The 22702-nt window shown below is 36.2% G+C and overlaps 1 protein-coding gene across 2 annotated transcripts in view; it reads right to left on the minus strand.

Annotated features, from left to right (window-relative positions):
• The window catches only part of LOC123875801 (hemicentin-2-like), a 357222-nt gene that overhangs the window by 101412 nt on the left and 233108 nt on the right, over positions 1 to 22702 (minus strand). Inside the window, exon 1 of one of the 2 annotated variants that reach the window (XM_045921843.1) lies at positions 15287 to 15308. The exons of the other annotated variant lie outside the window; for it this stretch is intronic. The gene's annotated coding sequence lies outside the window, so the exon portion shown is untranslated. Of the gene's footprint in view, positions 1 to 15286; positions 15309 to 22702 lie in introns of those variants that run through there. 2 annotated transcript variants of the gene reach the window in all.

The raw sequence follows: 22702 nt of genomic DNA on the forward strand, positions 1-22702 counted from the left end.
TAAAAATTAGCTAGCAAACTCAAACTCAACGAGCTGACTACTGAACACAGGTCTCCTCTCAGAATGAAAAGGGTTAGGTCATAGTCCACAACGCTGGCCAAATTCGTATAGGCAGACAGCACACACCTTTGACAAAATTATGGAGAACTCTTAGGTATGTAAGATTTCTCCATAAAATACTGTAGAACATGAGAGTAAAATAAGAAATACTTAGTGCCAGTTGTAAATAGAGTATGGACGTAGAGTATTTGTAGAACTTTACGTCCATGATACACAAAAAAGACAAGATAAAGTTTAAAGCTCACTAAAACCAGCGAATTGCCGATAGATAGCGTAAAATTAGAGATTAAAAATAGATATAGTAAAATTGTTTTTCTGTCGCTTGGTGTATTTTAACATTGTACTAATTTATATGAGCTCAGCAGATACTATAGCAAAAAAAATTATTTGGAGACCCCCCCCCCCCTTTTGGATGTAACATCCATCAGGCATCGTCAGGTCAATTTTTTTTTTCAACTGTTAATTGTAGTTATATTTTGTGTGTACCCTTAATTTTATTTTTGCTCCATAAAATAATGTAGAACAAGAGAGTAAGAAATAGCGCGAGTCTAAATAGGGTACACTATGGGCAATAGACGGGCCGTCAAGTATAGCCCACTTTCTCTGGGACAATGTTAATCATCCGAAGCAGGTTGATCTCCGGCGTTGTAGTCTCGCCATAATAAATGGCAGCCGTCACTAATTTTCAGATTATCTCAGAGTTTATTTGACATTTAACGCTTTTAGCACGTCTTGAATAGAATGGAATTTCTATTCATAAATCATAGTATATAGGGCCAATTTAGTTTAAAGTTTAAACCGTAATCAAGTCATGCTGTCTCGTGGCTGTGTGTAAATTAATTTACGCCTATACTAGACGGGACATGGCACGGACGATTAACTTGATATCATCCACATATGAAAATCAAAATACCCCGCAAGAACCATGGATTTTTATAGGATGAATAGTAGCCTATGTGTTAATCCAAAGTATAATCTATCTCCATTCCGAATTTCAGCCAAATCCAACCAGTAGTTTGTGCGCGAAAGAGTAACAAACAATTAGTTTTCTTAAAACCTCTCGAGGGAACTCTTTGATATTCCGGGACTAAAAGTATGCCTATGTTCTTCCCCGGAATGCAAGCTATCATACTTATCATATTATATCAAACGATACCGTGAAAGGCCGTGAAAAGCTAGTAAACACACACTTTCGCATTTATAATATTAGTACGGATGGATTCAATATAATTTTCGACATAATAACAAGATAAAATTATACACATGTTCGTGTGGTAACAGGAGAGGTTTCTTTTCCCTCATTAAATCGTTTCGCCTCTTGTTCTCCGTTGAAAGTATTAAAAATCCATCAATGTGAATATTTACAAAGGCGCTAGTGTAAAAAATGTATAAAGTCTACTGTTTCAGAAGCTTTTATTTTTTGTTATTTCCTTCGCAAATGAAATAAATTATGGTGTATCTCTAGACTAGCGGTTGTCGTTGACTTCGTCCTCATCTTGTTTTTTGGATTCCGTTAAAGTTGACTGTGATCTCATCTGGTGGTAAGTGATGATGCAGTCTAAGATGGAAGCGGGCTAACTTGGAAAGGATATGACAGTTTTATTAAGCACCCTATCAGTTTCTACGCAGCATCGTACCGGAACGCTAAATCGTTTGACGGCACGGCTTTGCCAGTAGGATGATAGCTAGCCACGGCCGAAGACTCCCACAAGTAATCTATACATATAATAAAATTGTAGAAAAGTGGTGTCTGTACAATGGAAATATATAAAAAAAAAGTAGCAGGGGTTGTTATTATATCGATGCCGAACCCGAAATTGTAATTAATTTTTTTTTTGTCTGTTTGTCTGTTTGTCTGTTTGTCTGTTTGTCTGTGTGTTTGTGCACGCTAATCTCAGAAACGGCTTATTCGATTTAGATACGGTTTTCACTAATATATTGTAGTAAGCTTCACTTAGGATTTAATGTTTATTTCATGTCAATCGGTTCATAAATAAAAAAGTTATGTCAATTTAAAGAATCACGGCGCCTCGCGCCTGAGCGTCCGTGGCTATATAAAGCGCGAAAAGTCACTATTCCACGCGAACGAAGTCGCGGGCACAGCTAGTCATTAATATTTTTAAAATATCAGTTTATCCATTTATATACTCGATGCCAGTGAATTCGTTCGCATGGATTTAGGTTTCAAAAATCCCGTGGGATCTCTTTAATTTTCCGGAACAAAAATTCCCAGAGATGTAAGCTTTTTCAGTACCCGTCGGAACCGGTTAAACGGATGGGCAGTAAAAACATAGCAGACAGAAAAACAGATAGGTACACTATTGTATTTATAAAATTAGTTACGAAGTTACCAGTATTATTAAATATAAATATATAGATGAATTTCTTCCCACAAGTATTGTTTAAGAATGTTAAACAGCTAACACAATAGGTACAAGGAAGAACTTAAAATAACTTTCTACTTTCCCAATACAAATGTCAAAAACACTTTGTGGAGGACAAAGCCGACTTAATGTTCAAGTAAAGTATTCCCTTTGAAACTTTCAAAGCTCTACCACAGTTTGACGATCATACAGACGGGAAATATTACGAGGTTGGTGTAGCGTAGCTTAGTTGCGGTAGCGCATATCAGTCACCATAAAGTTCAAACTGTCACGCAGTACAGTGGCAATGGGTGAGGCATCTAACTCGAAGATCCGACTGATGTTGGGATCTCCAGGCGCTTCAATATCGACCCAGTATCTGAAAACGCAGCTATGGAGCCCTATAAAGATGTACGAATGACCTCAAATAACCTGGGAGCTGTTGGATACAAGAAGCACACGACCGTCTTCTTTGGATATCTTTGGAAGAGATCTTCTAGCAGTCAAGTGTACGCCTATTAGTTGAGACGTCGCTATCAGTTGTTCGTTGGTACTCTAGCGAGCAAGTTAGTGTTAAATACATATCTAAGTCCACGATTTCCTACATTTTTCCCATACAAACATTATGTTATGCTACAAAGACGCTATAAAAGCTCCGAAGGAGTTACGAATGCGCTAGGATGGTTTGCTGAAATAGTTCTCGCTCATCATGTTTTGGAAAATATCATGACGAAATTCTTGTAGCCAAGTTAACTAACATGACATACAAGACGGCCAAACGTCGTGAGGACAATTTCATACAAGTGTAAATTAAAAATTTATAACACCCCCGACAAGTGAAGCTTACAGTAACTAGAAAAGAGCTGATGACTTTCAAACGGCTGAACCAATTTTCTTGGATTATAGCTAAGAACACTCCCGATCAAGGCAACTTTCAAACAAAAAAAAAACTAAATTAAAATCGGTTCATTAGTTTAGGCGCTACGGTGCCACAGACCGATACACAGATACACAGATACACACGTCAAACTTATAACACCCCTCTGTTTGGGTCGGGGGTTAAAAAAATTTGCAGATTAACCTACCTTGTGTCACGGTTTTAACTTAAAGAACACTTTAAAAGCTGTGTTCGCTTGCTAAACTGTGACGCTACCTTGAGTTTTGTTACGAATAGATGAACAAAAATTTTGAAGTCGTGTTTAGAATTTTGTTATGGTATAATTATTAAGGGGAAACATTCAAACTTGACTGCGCAATGTTATCTCGTTAACGTGGCTAATTATTTCTTGGGAAATAACAAAAGCTCGCCTTTGTTAACGTTGTTCAAATATTAAAGTAAAAGTAAAATAAGTAAAATATTCATTATTGCACACACCTTAGTAAATAAAGTAATAAAAAATAAAGTGAAGGTTACAGTAACTATGTAGAAAAGAGCTGATAACTTTCAAATGCCTGAACCGATTTTCTTGGATTATAGCTAAGAACACTCGATCAAGCCACCTTTCAAAAAAAAACTAAATTGAAATCGGTTCATTAGTTTAGGAGCTACGATGCAACAGACAGATACACAGATACACACGTTAAACATATAACACCCCTCTTTTTGGGTCGGGGGTTAAAAAGGTAAGACATATTGGAAAAAAATGTGAGTTTATAAACACCGAATATTTTTGAAAATGCGCATATCCATTGGTATTTGGAATATCAAAACATAACAAAGTCTTTCTCTATTTACAGTAATGTTTCTTTTATAAACATTCACAGAGCAACGTGTGAATTTTTAATACTCACAAAGGAACGAAGCGAATCATTTTAATAAGCGATGTTTGCATACCATGCTTGGAAGGCAGAAATACGCTTAGGGACTGAGATTTCATATTTGTTTTAATTAAAAGCAATGTGCCGATGTAGGGGGATGAGATTGTTATTTACAGCTTTTTTGCATATGTTTGTGGTTTCATACGAGTTGGATCATTGGAATTTTTTACTCACAACTGGACTATCTCAGTCAAGTAGCTGGATACCACTGAGGATTTTATATAGGTTATCTATGGAGTTTCTTGCAATTTCAATTGACAAGAAAGTTCTATTATACCTATATAGACATTTAAAAAAAATAAGACAAATGTAAATTAAAAATTTATAACACCCCAGACAAGTGAAGGTAACAGTAATTAGAAAAGAGCTGATAACTTTCAAACGGCTGAACCGATTTTCTTGGATTATAGCTAAGAACACTCCTGATCAAGCCAAGCCACCTTTCAAACAAAAAAAAACTAGATGAAAATCGGTTCATTAGTTTAGGCGCTACGGTGCCACAGACAGATACACAGATACACAGACAAACAGATACACAGATACATAGATACACACGTCAAACTTATGACACCCCTCTTTTTGGGTCGGGGGTTAAAAACGAGATACTGTGCTCATTCTATGCCTCTTTTCTATGCTTTTACTAAACTATTCGGTGTCGGCCTTAATTCCTGCCATGATGACAAGAGACTGAACAATCGCAGATCAACAGTTTATTGCGCTGGGTAAGTAACGTCAACCTAAGTCAGTAACTTAATGGGTGACCGATTTTAGGGACCCAAATTTGGCACCCCATACCCTGAAGAGCACGTCCAGCTGAATATAAATCCTGTTATTATCACTTACGTTATTACAATATTACCCTATTTTTAAAGTTTTGCATGTATATTCTATTTTTGTCGTCTTTTGCTGGACTGGGGCCTTACTATAATATTGTTTTGACATTTTCATATAAAACTTGTATAAAACTGTCAAAACAATACTTAAACATTATTACTTTGAGCGGTGGTAGTAGGGTCCCTGTTATCATTGTCCACGAAAGTGTTAGTATCAGTAAGAGTTAGCTAGTATAATAATAACTAGCAAGAGAGGTATTTTAAATAGCTTTGGAAGTATCATGATCAAAATACGAACTAAAACATTTGCCCAAAACACAATGCGCAATAAGGCCTAAATACAAACGCTCGCAAGTTTAGGAATGTCAATAATTCCAAGTAAAGCTACAGTGAATTAGCTTCGCCTGTTAAATTTATTCTTCGCTTAAAATTCTGCAAGCGTCGACCGTAAGCGCTACAAACTGGACGGTATTTCTGGTGTTGAGAAAAAGCAACCGCCCCCTTTGAGGGGAGGAGAGTATGCATAACTTACGCTTTTGACAATGTACCAGACCATTAGGTCATAAAAGAATGTCATAAGGAGTTATTATAGTAGTATTCTTGGTTTTCAAAGTTAAGTTCTATTCTTTATAATATTTTCTCTTTGTTGCGGTATAAGATTCGGTTACATTACATCGTTACTAATTGTGCTAAATTGAGCCCAAAGTCCATAATTTCGATCACTGATCATTTCCAAGCAAAGCGGCTTAAGCTGTGCTTAAATTAATTGAGTCCAAAATTCGTGATTTCGTAGTTTAAAGCAATAAAATTTTCAACAGTTTTCATTCAGCGTTTTGCTCCTCTTGTAAAATTTAATTTAGTGCAATTACACTGTTTTGTTCGCCAGCTCCTCAGTTATGAATTTGTCTGAATCGCATAAAATTCCAGCAATGTGTTTGACTATAATAATTAGTTGTATGTCTACTCCTATGTGTATAACTTGATGTTGAAAACGCTACAAACTGGGGGGTATTTTTGGTATTAACAGGGCTCTCTCCGTCACTCGTTTCCACTCGTTTCATACAATCGTAGTTCCAATTTCATTTGAATATTAAGCAACCAAAGTCCATGAAATTTTGCAGACATATTCTAGAAACTAATATCTGTGTCTGTGGTGTTTTAGATTTTTCTAAAAATATGTAGTTTTAAAATTACAGAGGCTCAAAGATTTGTATGAAATTTTTAAGACCGCGTAACTTTGAAACCGAATATTTTAACAGAAATCTGGAAAACCACAGACATAGATATTAGTTTCTAGAATATGTCTGCAAAATTTCATGGACTTTGGTTGCTTAGTATTCAAATGAAATTGGAACTACGATTGTATGAAACGAGTGGAAACGAGTGACGGAGAGAACCCTCTTAAGTTTCAAGTGGAAAAAACAAAGGAACAAATTTGCGGACGCCAACTTTGCCGGCGGCATTCCAGATAATCCTAGGAATGAGGCCATGGAAAATGCTGAGATATTGTAGAGTATTATCAAATAACAGTTTATTATTTTCCAAACTAATACTGTTCTTGAGGAGTTCTTAAAATATAAGTATGAGCTAATATTATGTAAAACGTTGTTCTGTAAAGATGTCATTGTTGACTAATTATATTTTCCGGGTGAATTTTTTTACAAAACCAAAGCATTTTAATCTTTGTTTTTGGCTCTATTTTATTCCAAAGTTACATTATAACGTTTCCTTTTTTCTTCTAATAATCCTAATCATACTCCATACTTGGATGAATAAATCTCCATACTAATATTATGAATGTGTGGATGTTTTTTACCTACCCATTAATGCGAAAATGACTGTTTGGATTGGAGACGGAAACGTTCAAGTGCGGTTACCAGAGAGAATAAGCTTAAAATATCCTGAATTCATACAAAGGCTAATTTTCATCCAGGAAAATTAAAAAGTTCCAAAGGGATCTTGAAAAGCCTATATCCACGCGGATGAAGTCGCGAATATTAGGTATTTAGTAATAAATAAAATTAAGCTACGTTATAATTCGATGGTAAAATTATTCTAATAATTTAAATTTTCACCTTTAGGTATAAATATTATTACCAGCAAATGTATCAAAAAAAAAAAAAAATTTACATACGAAATTAATACTTTATCACACTAATATTATAAAGGCGAAAGTTTGTATGTGTGTGTGTGTGTGTGTGTGTGTGTGTGTGTGTGTGTGTGTGTGTATGTTTGTTACTCCTTCACGCAAAAACTACTGGACGGATTGGGCTGAAATTTAGAATAGAGATAGATTATACCCTGGATTAGCACATAGGCTACTTTTTATTCCGGAAAATCATAGAGTTCCCACGGGATTTTTAAAAAACTACATCCACGCGAACGAAGTCGCGGGCATCAGCTAGTTTCTAATAAATTATTAGTAACTAGCTGACGCCCGCGACTTCGTCCGCGTGGATTTAGGTTTTTCGAAATCCCGTGGGTACTCTTTGGTTTTCCGGGATAAAAAGTAGCCTATGTGCTAATCCAGGATATTATCTATCTCCATTCCAAATTTCAGCCAAATCCGTCCAGTAGTTTTTGCGTGAAGGAGTAACAAACATACATACACACACACACACACACACACACATACAAACTTTCGCCTTTATAATATTAGTGTGATTTTATAATACCTATCAAGTAATTCATCATTAGTATTATTCCGGTGGTCTCATTATCTATTACCAATACCACAAAACCGTGAATCGAACGGATTCAGCGAAACCCTTTCCACTGATTTTGTATTAATTTATGCAATCGCCATACGCGCAGGATGAAACACTAATTACGCAAAGCGGATTACACGGCGATTTCCACTCATTACAAAATCGCTGCTTTGCTGGCCTGAAAATTACTTACTTACTTCACAATTGCGTGCGTTAAAAGCGCAAGCTCACGCAATAGGTACGTTAAGACGTTTAAATGTATTAGTTAGGTAGTCCATACTAATATTATAAATGCGAAAGTGTGTCTGTCCGTCTGTCTGTCTGCTACCTTTTCACGGCCCAATAGTTTAACCGATTCTGACGAAATTTGGTACAGAGTTAGCTTATATCCCGGGGACGGACATAGGCTACTTTTATCCCGGAAAATCAAAGAGTCCTCGGGATTCCTAAAGACCCATCCGCTCAACCGATTTGTATAAAAGGTACCGAGGTAGCTTGCGTCCATATTATTGACAAAGACAACTTTTTATCCCGCAAAACCTCACAGTTCCCACGGGATCTTCAAAAACCTACATCCATGCGGACGAAGTCGCGGGCATCCTCTAGTGCATAATAATCCCATCTGTACACGAAGAAAAAGTGCAAATATGTGAAAAAGAGATTTTCTTCGTTAGGATTTTTCATAAATCGAGCTGCTCTATCGGAACCCTTTCCACTGATTTTGTATTAATTTATGCAACCGCCATACGCGCAGGATGAAACATTAATTACGCAAAGCGCAAATGAATACCAATCGCCGTGTAACCCACACGGCGATTTCTACTCATTATTATCAAATCGCTGCTTTACTGGCCTGAACATTCTTTACAACTGCGTCCTTGCTGAGGACATAGGCTCACGTAATAGAACCAAATGTTTGGTCGGTGTAGCCCATAGATAAATAGAACGACGGAAAAGTGCAAAATACGGCGTTATCAAATTATTGATCCTTAGAACCCAAGGAAGGATTTAAGAAGTGGATTTATCAAGACTATTGATGTAAATCTTTTGATTTTTCCAACAAACTCCATTGAAAATATTATATTGAAAGTGTAAATTAAAAATTTATAACACCCCCGACAAGTGAAGGTTACAGTAACTAGAAAAGAGCTGATAACTTTCAAACGGCTGAACCAATTTTGTTGGATTATAGCTAAGAACAAACTCTATCAAGCCTAAATTAAAATCGGTTCATTAGTTTAGGAGGCGACGATGCCACAGAAAGATATACAGATACACACGTCAAACTTGTAACACCCCTCTTTTGGGTCGGGGGTTAAAATACATCGAATCTAAATATTTTTTTAGCTAAGACGTCACAACATGGCGAAAATATTTTTCCTATGTTAGTTCAGGTGAATTATAACTAGTATGATCATTAAAGCAATCGCGGTTGGTTTTATGCACAACCGCTACACGCTTTATCATATTACATTAATTAATAGTAATCCGCTTACTGCTCATCACAATAAATCTATTTTAATGGCTCCAGCTTGCAAATATAATATTCGCTTATGCCGGCTATCACGCTGAATTAGTGGCCGCAGTTTGTGCGGATATTCGGTTAATGCGTTGCAAATTGGATCATTAAACATTTAGAGCTTCAGTTCTATGCTGGTTGCAGTTAAAAAGCATTGTTAGTTTTTGGGTTACAGCTAGGAACAAATCTAGTGGAATTCTGCGACCGAAAAAATGTATAGATTACGATTTCTATACGATACGATACGAATCGTATACGATATACGATTTCTTTAGCACTCGTCTTTTCGATATTTTTGTGGCATAAACCGAAGTCGTGGCCTTAACAGGGCTCTCTCCGTCACTTACTCATACAATCGTAGCCCCAATTTCATTTAAATATTAAGCAACCAAAGTCCATGTTTTGACCAGATATTCTAGAAACTAATATCTGTGCTTGTGGTGTTTTAGATTTTTCTAAAAATATGTAGTTTTAAAATTACAGGGGCATTCAAAGATTTGTATGTGACTTTTAAAGACCGCGTAACTTTGAAACCGAATATTTTTACGGAAATCTGGAAAACACAGGCATAGATATTAGTTTCTGGGACGTTTCTACAATTTCATTGAGTACGATTGGTTAGTATTCCAATGAGAGACGAAGTACGTTTGTGTGAAGCGAGTGACGGAGAGACCCCTCTTATGGGCTACGATTGTATGGAGTAAGTGACGGAGAGAGCCCTGTTGAACTAAGCACTAAGGATTGCTTTAACTAATCGTGACATGCAAGTATTGCAGCTTGAATAAACTAGACCGTATATCATATTAAAATATAACTTTATAAGTAAGTATTAAGATTCAAGTTAAAAAAAATCAGGACTACTTTATTTTTAAATACTTACCATGCAAGTTATTGAGTGTATCGGATAAAATATGGACACATCATCGTAATAATGGCCATTAAACGCTTAACAAACAACGCGAGGGCGGCGCTTGTGTATCGACACTCGATAATTATCGACTGAGTGTTGGGCCAATATTTTTGATGCGATTAAAGAAGGCTTCTTGTTTTTGGACATCACTTTATTAATGAGGTCCATTTTTAACCCCCGACCCAAAAAGAGGGGTGTTATAAGTTTGACGTGTGTACACAGATGTGTACTCAGACGTGTGTCTGTGGCATCGTAACTCCTAAACGAATGAACCGATTTTAATTATGTTTTCTTTTGTTTGAAAGGTGGCTTGATCGAGAGTGTTCTGAAGAAAATCGGTTCAGCCGTTTGAAAGTTATCAGTTCTTTTCTTGTTTTCTTATGGAGGTTTTTGTGTCGGGGGTTTTTAAATTTTAAGTTATTACGATTTCGTTTATTACTCTACTACAACTTCTCCTCTCCAATTAGCAACTCCTAAGCTCCGCCTCGGGAAAGTGGGAAAGTCATTTGTGGGAGTAGGTGTAATATTTTATAATAAAAAAAAATCCACAGTCAATAATTGTAGACTTGCCATTACACAATTTAAAAAATCTATTAAAAATATCCTTCTAAAAAAAGTATATAAGTATACAGACGAAGATTGTGTAAATGGTAAATAAACGGCCAAGTGAGAGTCAAAGTCGTGCACCGAGGGTTCCGTATTCGGGTATTTTTTATGCTTAAAATAAATAAAAATCAGTTTTAGAATGTACAAGTAAAGCCCTTTCATGTGATATCCCACTCGGTATTAATAGTTATCTTACTTTGAAAATTAAAACACATTTTATTTATATTTCAGTAAGTAAGTTTTCACCTAAGTAATAAACCTATTACTTAGATTTTCCAACACATAATATTGTATATAGTAGATTTAGATTTTGCTGGTGTCATACATATTATATTCGTTTCGAATAGGTACCTATTCAACCTCTCAATGCCTTCATTGAGGTTCACTCAAGTCCACGTACAGAAGAAAGCTCTTATAAATAATTGGATGAGGATAATCGTTTGCTATAGTACCTATATGGTATATAGATGGTGTATTTACATAAACCTTTGGTATGTTGTTATTTTTGTTCGTAGGTATAACGCCAAAGACATATCTAACGGAATTCCGCTAGTGGAAATTGACGTACGAAAATACGCTACAATGTTGTTACTTACATTGAATTGTAACGTTGTAACACTGTACTTTATTAACAAATTACAAAGGTGTAGTATCCTAGTGGTTAAAACGCTGACCTCTTATTTAGAGGTCCAGGGTACGATCTCGAGCACGCATTTTGAAATTTTCGGAGTTATGTGCGTTTTAAGCAATTAAGTAAAAATCACTTTGTTGAAAAAAAACATGGTTAAGAAACCTGCATGCTTAACAGTTCTCTATAAAATATTCTCTAAGATGTGAAGTGTGTATGAAGTCTGCTAATTTGCACTTGGTCCGCGTGGTACACTATCAAAACCATAGATAACCCTTCGAAAAAATTAGAGATGCGTGCCTGGGATTGATTCCTAGACCTCTCGCATGGGGACCGACGTTTTCACTAGGCTATAATCACTCTAAAGGCATGTATAGATTTTTCAAATAGCTACAGAACTCATATAGTAAATTCACACATCACCAAGTTTTTTGCCCGACATTGTAATAAATAGGAGTTTCGTTTGTGATGCGACGCGCTGAAGGAAGGGCTTACACGGCGTTATTACGGGGCCTTTTTCATTTTTCCACTCGACTGTAGTCAGTTTTTGTCTTAATATTTTCCGAGTTGGCTTGACACCGTGTTATTAGCTTGTCGACAGAAGACAACTTTGATTACTTTTTATGATGATGATAATATTTTGATGTGTTGGTCTGTCCAACTTCTTTATTTTATTCATAACTAGAGGATGCCCGCGACTTCGTCCGCGTGGGTTTCGGTTTTTTAAGATCCCATGGGAACTATTTGATTTGCCGGGATAAAAAGTTGCCTGTGTCAATTGCAGGGACGCAAGACACCTTGGTTCCATATTTCATGCAAATCGGTTAAGTGGATGGGTATTTAGGAATCCCGTGGGAACTCTTTGATGGGATAAAAAATTGCCTATGTCCGTCCCCGGGATATAAGCTAACCCTGTACCTTTCGTCAAAATTGGTTAAACTGTTGGGCCGTGAAAAGGTAGCAGACAGACAGACATACAGACAGACAGACAGACCGACAGACAGACAGACAGACGGACACACTTTCGCATTTATATTATTAGTATGGACTAGTGAACCGCCCCGGCTTCGTACTGGTAGCTCTATAGTATTACAATTTTCGTAGGGATATCTCTATTTTTTCAAAATAAAATATTGCTTATGTTACTCAGGAATAATGTAGCTTTCTACTAGTGAAAAAATTTCTCCCATACAAACAAACTTACAAACTTTATCATCTCATATATTTTATTAACCCCCGACCCAAAAAGAGGGGTGTTATAAGTTTGACGTGTGTATCTGTGTATCTGTGTATTTGTCTGTGGCATCGTAGCGCCTAAACGAATGAACCGATTTTAATTTAGTTTTTTTTTGTTTGAAAGGTGGCTTGATCGAGAGTGTTCTTAGCTATAATCCAAAAAAATTGGTTCAGCCGTTTAAAAGTTATCAGCTCTTTTCTAGGTTCTTGTAACCTTCACTTGTCGGGGGTGTTATAAATTTTTAATTTACACTTGTTATTATGTAGTATCTTTGTAATTAAGTAAAATCACATTTATTTTACTCTTTTATTAGTTGTTTTTTATGACAAAACTTTATAATAGTGTTTATCCATAAAATAATTATCGGTAATCTATAAAATAACTTTAGCCAATCAAAAAGTTTCGTATAAAACTCTGACCATCTTACTGTAATAAAATAAATCGGGAGTAAGATAAAATAACGCATATTATCGACTTTCGTTTGTTTAAATAGGGTGCTGATATTCGTGCTTTGTCTAATAGAATATTAGTTAAATCTACTGTGATGATCCTACAACCTTAAAGATTTTGACTCAGCATTTATGCCTAACATTGAACTCAGATGATCGCATAATAAGAGACATTGAGCACAGAAACCTACGGCAAAGGACTTAGATCCAAGGCACGGTGTCTTTATTGCTTACTAGAGGATGCCCACGACTTCGTCCGCGTCGATTTAGGTTTTTAAATATCCCGTGGGAACTGTTTGATTTTCCGGGATAAAAAGTTGCCAATGTCAATTACAGGGACGCTACTTCGGTACCAAATATCATACAAATCGGTTAAGTGGCTGGGTCTTTAGGAATCCCGCGGGAACTGTTTGACTTTCCGGGATAAAAAGTAGCCTATGTCCGTCCCCGGGATATAAGCTAACTCTGTACCAAACCTATTTCCTTATCAAATTACCTATCAACTTTTCAAATTACTTGGATCTGCCTGAAAGCGTACACTTCTCCTTTTTAACAAGAAAATAATAAAGCGGGGAGCAGGAAAAAGTGTCGCGGTGATCAATTGACGGTGACGCGTTAAATGAATGAGATGAAGAGCTATATTCCGGTATCGGAAGAGTTACATCTCCACAGATTTCCTTCATAGATTAGGTATGTCTATTTGAGCAAGTTTTGTAGACCTCCCCAGCGCATTGAGGGTGGTGGAAGTGCCGGGATCAATTCCCAATTTGGGAATTTTTAAAACCTAAAAAACGGTCAAGTGCGAGTCAGACTCGCGCACTGAGGGTTCCGCACTCGGGTATTTTTTCCAATATTTTGCACGATAAATCAAAAAATATTATATTTAATAACAAGTGTAAATTAAAAATTTATAACACCCCCGACGATCCAAAGTATTTGAGATTTCCAAAACATCATTTTCAAATAAATAATTATGTATTTAGGCAACGTCCATCTTGACAGCTTAACATTTGTCTATTGACATAATATTATGAACCTAACGGTTATCTAACCTTCTTTTCTACAAGAAAACTAGAAAAGAGCTGATAACTCTTAAACGGCTGAACCAATTTTTTTAGATTATAGCTAAGAACACTCTCGATCAACATTTCAAACAAAAAAAACTAAATTAAAATCGGTTCATTCGTTTAGGCGCTACGATGCCACAGACAGATACACAGATACACAGATACACAGATACACAGATACACAGACACACAGACACACAGATACACACGTCAAACTTATAACACCCCTCTTTTTGGGTCGGGGGTTAAAAATAAATAAAAACGTGTTTTAGAATGTACAGGTAAAGCCCTTTCATATAATACCCCATTTGGTATAGTTATCTTACTTTGAAAATTAAAACACATTTTAAGTTTTTTTAAAATGATTAACTACAAATTCGGGGTTTTCGGATTTTTTTATTCTACTTGTGCTGTAAGACCTACCTACCTGCCAAATTTCATGATTCTAGGTCAACGGAAAGTGCCCTATAGGTTTTTTTGAGAGATGAACAGACAGACAGACAACAAAGTGATCCCATAAGGGTTCCGTTTTCCCCTTTGAGGTACGCAACCCTAAAAACTGCCGTACCCCTTGCAAGACTATAATTAGATCTGTTTTCTGCGCATCCAAGTAGAATAGAAACGATTACCGGACTTGTCTAATTAATAGGTTCCACAAATACCTAGTGACTCTAATGCGCTTTGGCACCGGATATATCTAAATAACATGTATTTCCACTCTGGCTTTCGTGAGCCGGTAAAGCTTTTCAGGTTAAAATCATAGACTAGATGATGCCCGCGACTCCATCCGCGTGGATTGAGGATTTTAAAAATCCCGTGGGATGTCTGCTTTTCCGGGATAAAAAGTTGCCGAAGTCAATTTCCGTATGTTCACGTTCAAGTATGGTTAAACATAATATAATAATTAGATCATTTGTTATCGTATCAAAATATCGTTTGATAAAATCATTGATTTTGAAAGAACCACCCGGATAAAATAGTATGAAGCAGTTGTAGAAAAATCCTTACAGAAAAATCTATGTTGGTTAATTACCTGGTTACTCCTAATTTTTTTAGAATAAATAATTACTGTATAAGTAATTAAAAACCTTATTCCACACGAACAAATGAGCAGCATCTATTAGTTTACCTGAAAAAAAAAAAGAATATTATAGTAATCTCATAAATTGCAATTTTATCTTGAAACTGGACTTAACTCCTACTAAGTCACTTTTTGAACAAATTCCTGTACAAAGTGTAAAGTTAGCGGGTTCTATTTAAGACGCTTTCTATATAATAAAGTTTCCGTAACATTGGTGCGAGTTGGACGTGACTTTCGCAAACTTGGTACCGATTGTAATTCAATTCACGCAGGGTTTATTATGCCCGTAGATCTAATATTACACAAAATACTATTACGTACTACTGTATCGTATTAACAGGGCTCTCTCCGTCACTTACTCCATACATTCGTAGTTCCAATTTCATTTGGATACTAAGCAACCAAAGTCCATGAAGACATATTCTAGAGACTAATATCTGTGTCTGTGGTGTTTTAAATTTTTCTAAAAATATGTAGTTTTAAAATTACAGGGGCTCAAAAATTTGTATGTGAATTTTTAAGACCGCGTAACTTTGAAATCGAATATTTTAACAGAAATCTGGAAAACCACAGGCATAGATATTAGTGTCTAGAATATTATGTCTGCAAAATAGGCACCGAATAGGCACCGAAATCAATGTCTACATACTACGTTACTACATAAGAGGGTCAAAGTGTTCAAAGGAAGCGACTCGAGGGTCCCTGGTCGTTCCTTGAGACTCTTGAGATCCATTGTAGAGCCTTGCTCACTTCTCCGGTCTTTGACGCTTTATTATGGTGTAGGTAATAGAGGATCACTATTCCAAGTTTATAGGTTTCAATATTTTCAAGTTTTAAGACTCTTAAATCTACAGAATCAAGCATTGAACGTGCGATAGATATATTTATAAGATAATAACTAGCTGATGCCTGAAACATTTGAAAAAAATTGACGTCCTTGTTTATTTAAATCGATAATTTAAAACAAGTGTAAATTAAAAATTTATAACACACTCGACAATTAGTGAAGGTTACAGTAACTAGAAAAGAGCTGATAACTTTCAAACGGCTGAACCGATTTTCTTGGATTATAGCTAAGAACACTCTCGATCTTACCTTTCAAACAAAAAAAAAACTATATTAAAAATCGGTTCATTAGTTAGCTAACGGTCGGTTTATTAATTAGGTTCGGTTAGGAGCTACGATGCCACAGACAGATACACAGATACACACGTCAACCCTAACACCCCTCTTTTTGGGTCGGGGGTTAGTGATACGTAAAACTAACAGCGGATATCACAAATTTATTTTTATTTTAAATAAGTTATTAGTATTATGACAGCTTAAATTATATTTTTATTATACCTACTTGATTTAAAAAAATGCACTGTCATAATTAAAATTCTATTGGTATATAGGTCGAGAGGGAAACATGGGCCATCTGTTTCAACAGCAATAGGCGTTAGTGCCCAGGCTCAAATTGTACGTCAATAAATTCCATACAAACAACCCTCACATTAATCGTACAGCAAGTCGCAATAATTTGTGACGTATTAATTGTTTGGCCGTACGCTTAGGCTAGCTCGCAATATATCTAGATAGATTGTTACCCATTAGTTATGGTATTGGCTAAGTTTACAGGCATGCTATTTTGACAGACGGTTATAGTTTGAGAATAATGTAAATTATAAGTTCAAGGAATAACTAGCTTGTTCTACTATAACACGTTGAGCACCAGTTCATTGCGTTGTCATCTTCCAGCCCCTCGATTACGGTAAAATGATACCGCAATGGCGCGACAACATTTACATAGGTTACGGTAACAATGGTACAGACAAGTCTACAGTTATCAAAATTAAAAATTATCATAAACCCCATCACTGAGCCATGATGTTTGAGTGATACTCATGGCAGTCGCTAAACCAGATAAATATTTTATGACTAGATGCCCGCAGCTTCGCCCGCGTGGATTGGTCAGATCTCCTGCAGCATCAGGGGAGGAGTTGGAATCCACATTTTTGATGGAACAATGTCGCAAAGTTCCTCTATCGATTAAAAAAAATACGCAAATCGGTTCAGAAATCTCGGAGATATCAGTGTACATAGGTAGAAAACACAATTCCAATTTTTTAAAGTCGGTTAAAAAAGTAGCCTCTTACTCCTTGGTTAAATCTCTACTTGTCTGTGAAGGTCCCGTCAAAATAGGTTCAGCCATTCCGAAGATTAGCCCGTTCAAACAGACAGACACTTCAATTTTATTTATTAGTATAGATAGATATCTCTATGAAATAATCTATATGGTACATTAAATAATAATAATAAGTTAATAGAGATTTTTAACCCCCGACCCAAAAAGAGGGGTGTTATAAGTTTGACGTGTGTATCTGTGTATCTGTGTGTCTGTGTATCTGTGTATCTGTGTATCTGTCTGTGGCATCGTAGCGCCTAAACGAATGAACCGATTTTAATTTACTTTTTTTTGTTTGAAAGGTGGCTTGATCGCGAGTGTTCTTTGCTATAATCCAAAAAAATTGGTTCAGCCGTTTAAAAGTTATCAGCTAATTTCTAGTTTTCTTGTAGAAAAGAAGGTTAGATAACCCTTAGGTACATAATATTCAAGTGTCAATTGACAAATGTCAAGCTGTAAAGATGGACGTTGCCTAGATATACATAATTATTTATTTGAAAATGATTTGTCGGGGGTGTTGAAAATTTTTAATTTACACTTGTTCCTATTATTTTCCGGATTAAAATTCCAAACTAGATATTAATATCTACTGCTGGTCAAACTTTGATATAATCGGTCCGTTATAGATGTACAGTCTTCCCAAATTTCATGCAGGAAAAGCCGCAAATAAAAGCACTTGTATAAAATATAGAAACCTGGTTGGTATATATTGTACACACTGCGACACTGTTCATACCAGTTGGAAATGCCAGTATTAGACTACAGGCCCATGTTTAAAAATGGGTGGGTCATATGAACCACCAGGTGACGTATACAGGACGATATAAGAGCATAAAATAATAAGTTTCAGCACTATGCCGTCACTTGTAAGCTGTCCAACAGAGTGCTGGTGAGAATTGAAAAGTGCAGGTAGAGTGAGTACATTTTGGTCATATATTTTTGTACGGCATTTTTACCATCGATAGATCCATGAAAAATAATAAGAAAGCGCGCAGTGCCGTAAAAAAATGGTGCGCCACAAAGTCAGTAAATGTTTTGATTTTCTGACAATTTCCGGGGTAAATTTGGTCATTTAATTCTGTACGGCACTAGTTTCATACTGTTTCAATACAGCCTCTAATCCATTATTCCGCAACGCCGTACAAAAATCATGCGACAAGGGGAAAAAATTGAGGGTAGCAACCCCCTCTCTTTCCGTGGTCCGGGGGGTGATTTGAAACAACATAAAATTAATTTATTTTGAAAGTGTTTTATGCATAGATAATATTTTTTTACATGCCGTACATTTTCGTTGGTCCAAAGGTTTGTAGGGGATGTGGATATTATATACACACCCGTTCACTTCAGTTAGACGGCATAGTGATTTTATCATATTATCAATTGTTCTCTTCAAAAATATGTTAATGCCGTACAGTATCAGATGGCCATAAAGTACTACCCTTAAAATGGTAGCGTCATTTTCATCAGCCTAAAAGATATGGTCTGCATTAAAATGTACGGCATAATTTTTTCCTAATTTATTTATCTTAATACTATTTAAAACAAGGGAAAAGCGTAGAAAATTGCTATATTTTATTAATCTATGAATATTTAAACTTTTGCAATAATTTGAAAAATTTCAGTTTTTGTATTTATCTATAATTTTTTTTAGAACAGTTTCTTTTGAACGGCAATACTATATAACAATAGTATTTTACACTATCATGTTAAAAAAAAAGTTGCCGTACAGAGTCAAATGATTTTACAGCTTTAAAAATTAAGTATACCATGAAATTAAGATAATTATTGATACACATTCAAATGAACACTAATTTTTTTACGGCATTATTTTTAATAGTACTTTTGAGTGCTAGATAATGTTTTGGAACCAAAGCCGTACTTTCTCAAATCACCCCCCGGACCACGGAAAGAGAGGGGGTTGCTACCCTCAATTTTTTCCCCTTGTCGCATGATTTTTGTACGGCGTTGCGGAATAATGGATTAGAGGCTGTATTGAAACAGTATGAAACTAGTGCCGTACAGAATTAAATGACCAAATTTACCCCGGAAATTGTCAGAAAATCAAAACATTTACTGACTTTGTGGCGCACCATTTTTTTACGGCACTGCGCGCTTTCTTATTATTTTTCATGGATCTATCGATGGTAAAAATGCCGTACAAAAATATATGACCAAAATGTACTCACTCTACCTGCACTTTTCAATTCTCACCAGCACTCTGTTGGACAGCTTACAAGTGACGGCATAGTGCTGAAACTTATTATTTTATGCTCTTATATCGTCCTGTACACGTCACCTGGTGGTTCATATGACCCACCCATTTTTAAACATGGGCCTGTAGTCTATATAACACACCTGGCGTACGCCGCCCGCGTCCCAAGCCGGGACAGCATCCATTGCTCACTGAAGTATGAAACTCAATTTTGAAACTGTTATCTTGCCCGCTTTTATGAAAGTTTCCAACAAAATATTGTTTTAAACTTTGTATTTTATATCCTATGTAATGTCAAATTCAATTTTGTACGCTAGATCAAGTTATTTTGTACGTAATAGTCAAGAGTTTTTTACTAAGTGCATCTTATTTTCATTCAAACTACAAACCCCAAACTCCATATAAGTGAATTGTTTTAATTACCTATTACTATTATCGGAACACCGGCCTGCCCGCACTCGATTTGTATGTGTGGTTAAGAATATGTAAGCAACATCAGAAACATCAAAACCCTGCAGTGATGTCAGCATGGCAGTGCCAGTAGCCATGCCATTACGTGCTGGGTGCCGATAAATTGACGGGGCCAACGGAGTGTCGTTACGTAGTAGTTAATATACTGTGATAGTGCTCATCGTTGCTCAAGGAAGTCAAATATTTATATCACATAAGCCAACTTCAACCCTACCACCCAGGACGGAAAGTATATTATACTGAGATAAGCCAGCAAGAAACTTACTAAACAAGTATAAATAAATAAAATACGACTGCCCTTCCAAAAATGCACCAAATAAGAATAAAATACATTTGAAAAAATGCACCAAATCTGTTCAAGCATTTAGGAGTTATGGTGGAATAAAGAAACTCACACATAATACAATATACATACGTAGATACATACATACAAGAACCCTGAAAAAACCCTATAATAAACCTTTAATGAACTAGTTATAGTCAGAGCGGACTGAAATCCGAAAGGTCGGCGGTTCAAACCCCACCCGTTGCACTATTGTCGTACCCACTCCTAGCACAAGCTTAACGCTTAGTTGGAGGGGAAAGAGAAATGTTGGTCATGTCATGATGGCTAGTATTCTTTAAAAAAAATAAAAATATGTAAGGCTACCAAAAATAGGTAAGTCTTCTAAGCACGTAAAGTTTCTTATCGTTTGGTCACTAAAGTATGTGAAATCCGAAATCACTTGGACGCGATAAACTTTTATCCCACAAATCCCTGGCAGTAAATTGATGAGCTATCCGTAAACGGATCTGGGGATGTCTGGACATATCGGACGGTATTAGGGAGGACATTTTCTAGAGGGAGGCTCCTGTAGATGAGAGTACCTAAATTAAGATCTGTTTAAAAGTACTTTTGGTTAGCTTTTGGTAGACGAATATTAGTCTACCTTAAATTTTAACTACGACTTCTTTTGAGTAGATGCAGTACACAGGAATTTCGCTCCACAATCTATACCTACTTCCAAACTTGGCATAATTTTGTCTTTCCGAATACAAGTTTTACCCTCACCATTCATCTCAAATCATCACCGGCTGATTACTGAGCACCGGTCTCATCATACTCATACTTACTCTACTAATATTATAAAGGCGAAAGTTAGAGTGTTTGTGTGTGCGTATATTTGTTACTCCTTCACGCAAAAACCACTGGACGGATTTAGCTGAAATTCGGAATGGAGATAGATAATACCCTGGATTAGCACATAGGCTACTTTTTATCCCGGAAAATCAAAGAGTTTCCACGGGATTTTTAAAAATCCTATATCCACGCGAACAAAGTCGCGGGCATCAGATATACTTTTATAACTAAGAAGACCAGAGTTCAGACTAGCGTTTCACGAAATTGAAATTTGAATGTATTGTCAATTAAGTGTGAGGATCTTCAACTAACAACTGACTTCATATTACGTGATACCTCGCCGCTTTGTGTGCAGTGAGTGGTTAGTTCCGAAGTTCCTACGTGACCGAAAAAGGAACTCGTTCACGCTCTAGAAAATTTGTTCCATCCCTCGATTTCATAGTCCAGTAATCTCGCCTGGGTTGATCCTTATGGACTTGGGTCGTTTATTAATCGGGTTTCTTTTATATATGTGATTTTTTAGGGTTCCGTACCTCAAAAGGAGAAACGGAACCGTTATAGGATCACTTTGTTGTCTGTCCGTGTCTGTCCGTCCGTCCGTCGTGTCTGTCAAGAAAACCTGTAGAGTACTTTCCGTTAACCTAGAACCATGAAATTTGGCAGGTAGGTAGATCTTATAGCACAAGTAAATGAATAAATCTGAAAACCGTTAATTTGTGGTTACATCATTAAAAAAAAATTAAAATGTATTTCAATTTTCAAAGTAGGATAACTATACCAAGTCATATGAAAGGGCTTTACCTGTACATTCTAAAACAGATTTTTATTTATTTTTTGCATAATAATTTTTGATTTATCGTGCAAAATTTCGGAAAGAATACCCGAGTACGGAACCCTCGGTGCGCGAGTCTAACTCGCACTTGGCCAGTTTTTTTTAATCATAAGAGTGCTATGTTTAGGTCATAAAGGAATTAGGAAGAAAAAGCAAGTGATTTTACTCTTAACTGCGAAAAGTTGCAGGTGCGTGCCCGAGACCATGACCCTGACCTCCCGAATTATAAAAGGCCGACGTCTCACCACTCTATCTTTATTGCTTGAAAAAACCGGCCAAGTGCGAGTCACACTCGCGCACTGAGGGATCCGTACCCCGATTTTTTTTCCGGCTTTCACGATAAGTCAAGAGCTATTATGCATAAAAATAAATAAAAATCTGTATTAGAACGTACAGGTAAAGTCTTTTCATATTATGACACAATTTGGTATAGTTATTTTACTTTGAAAGTTGAAAATATTAATCGTATGTTCATGAACACATTTTTTTTGTGATGTAACCACAAAATTTGTTTCGGATTTTTTTCTATACTTATGCTATAACTTGGGTCACCTACCTGCCAAATTTCATGAATCTAGGTCAACGGGAAGTAGGTATCCTATAGGTTTTCTTGACAGATAA

The sequence above is a fragment of the Maniola jurtina genome, chromosome 20 (assembly GCF_905333055.1).
Source record: "Maniola jurtina chromosome 20, ilManJurt1.1, whole genome shotgun sequence".
NCBI lineage: Eukaryota > Metazoa > Arthropoda > Insecta > Lepidoptera > Nymphalidae > Maniola > Maniola jurtina.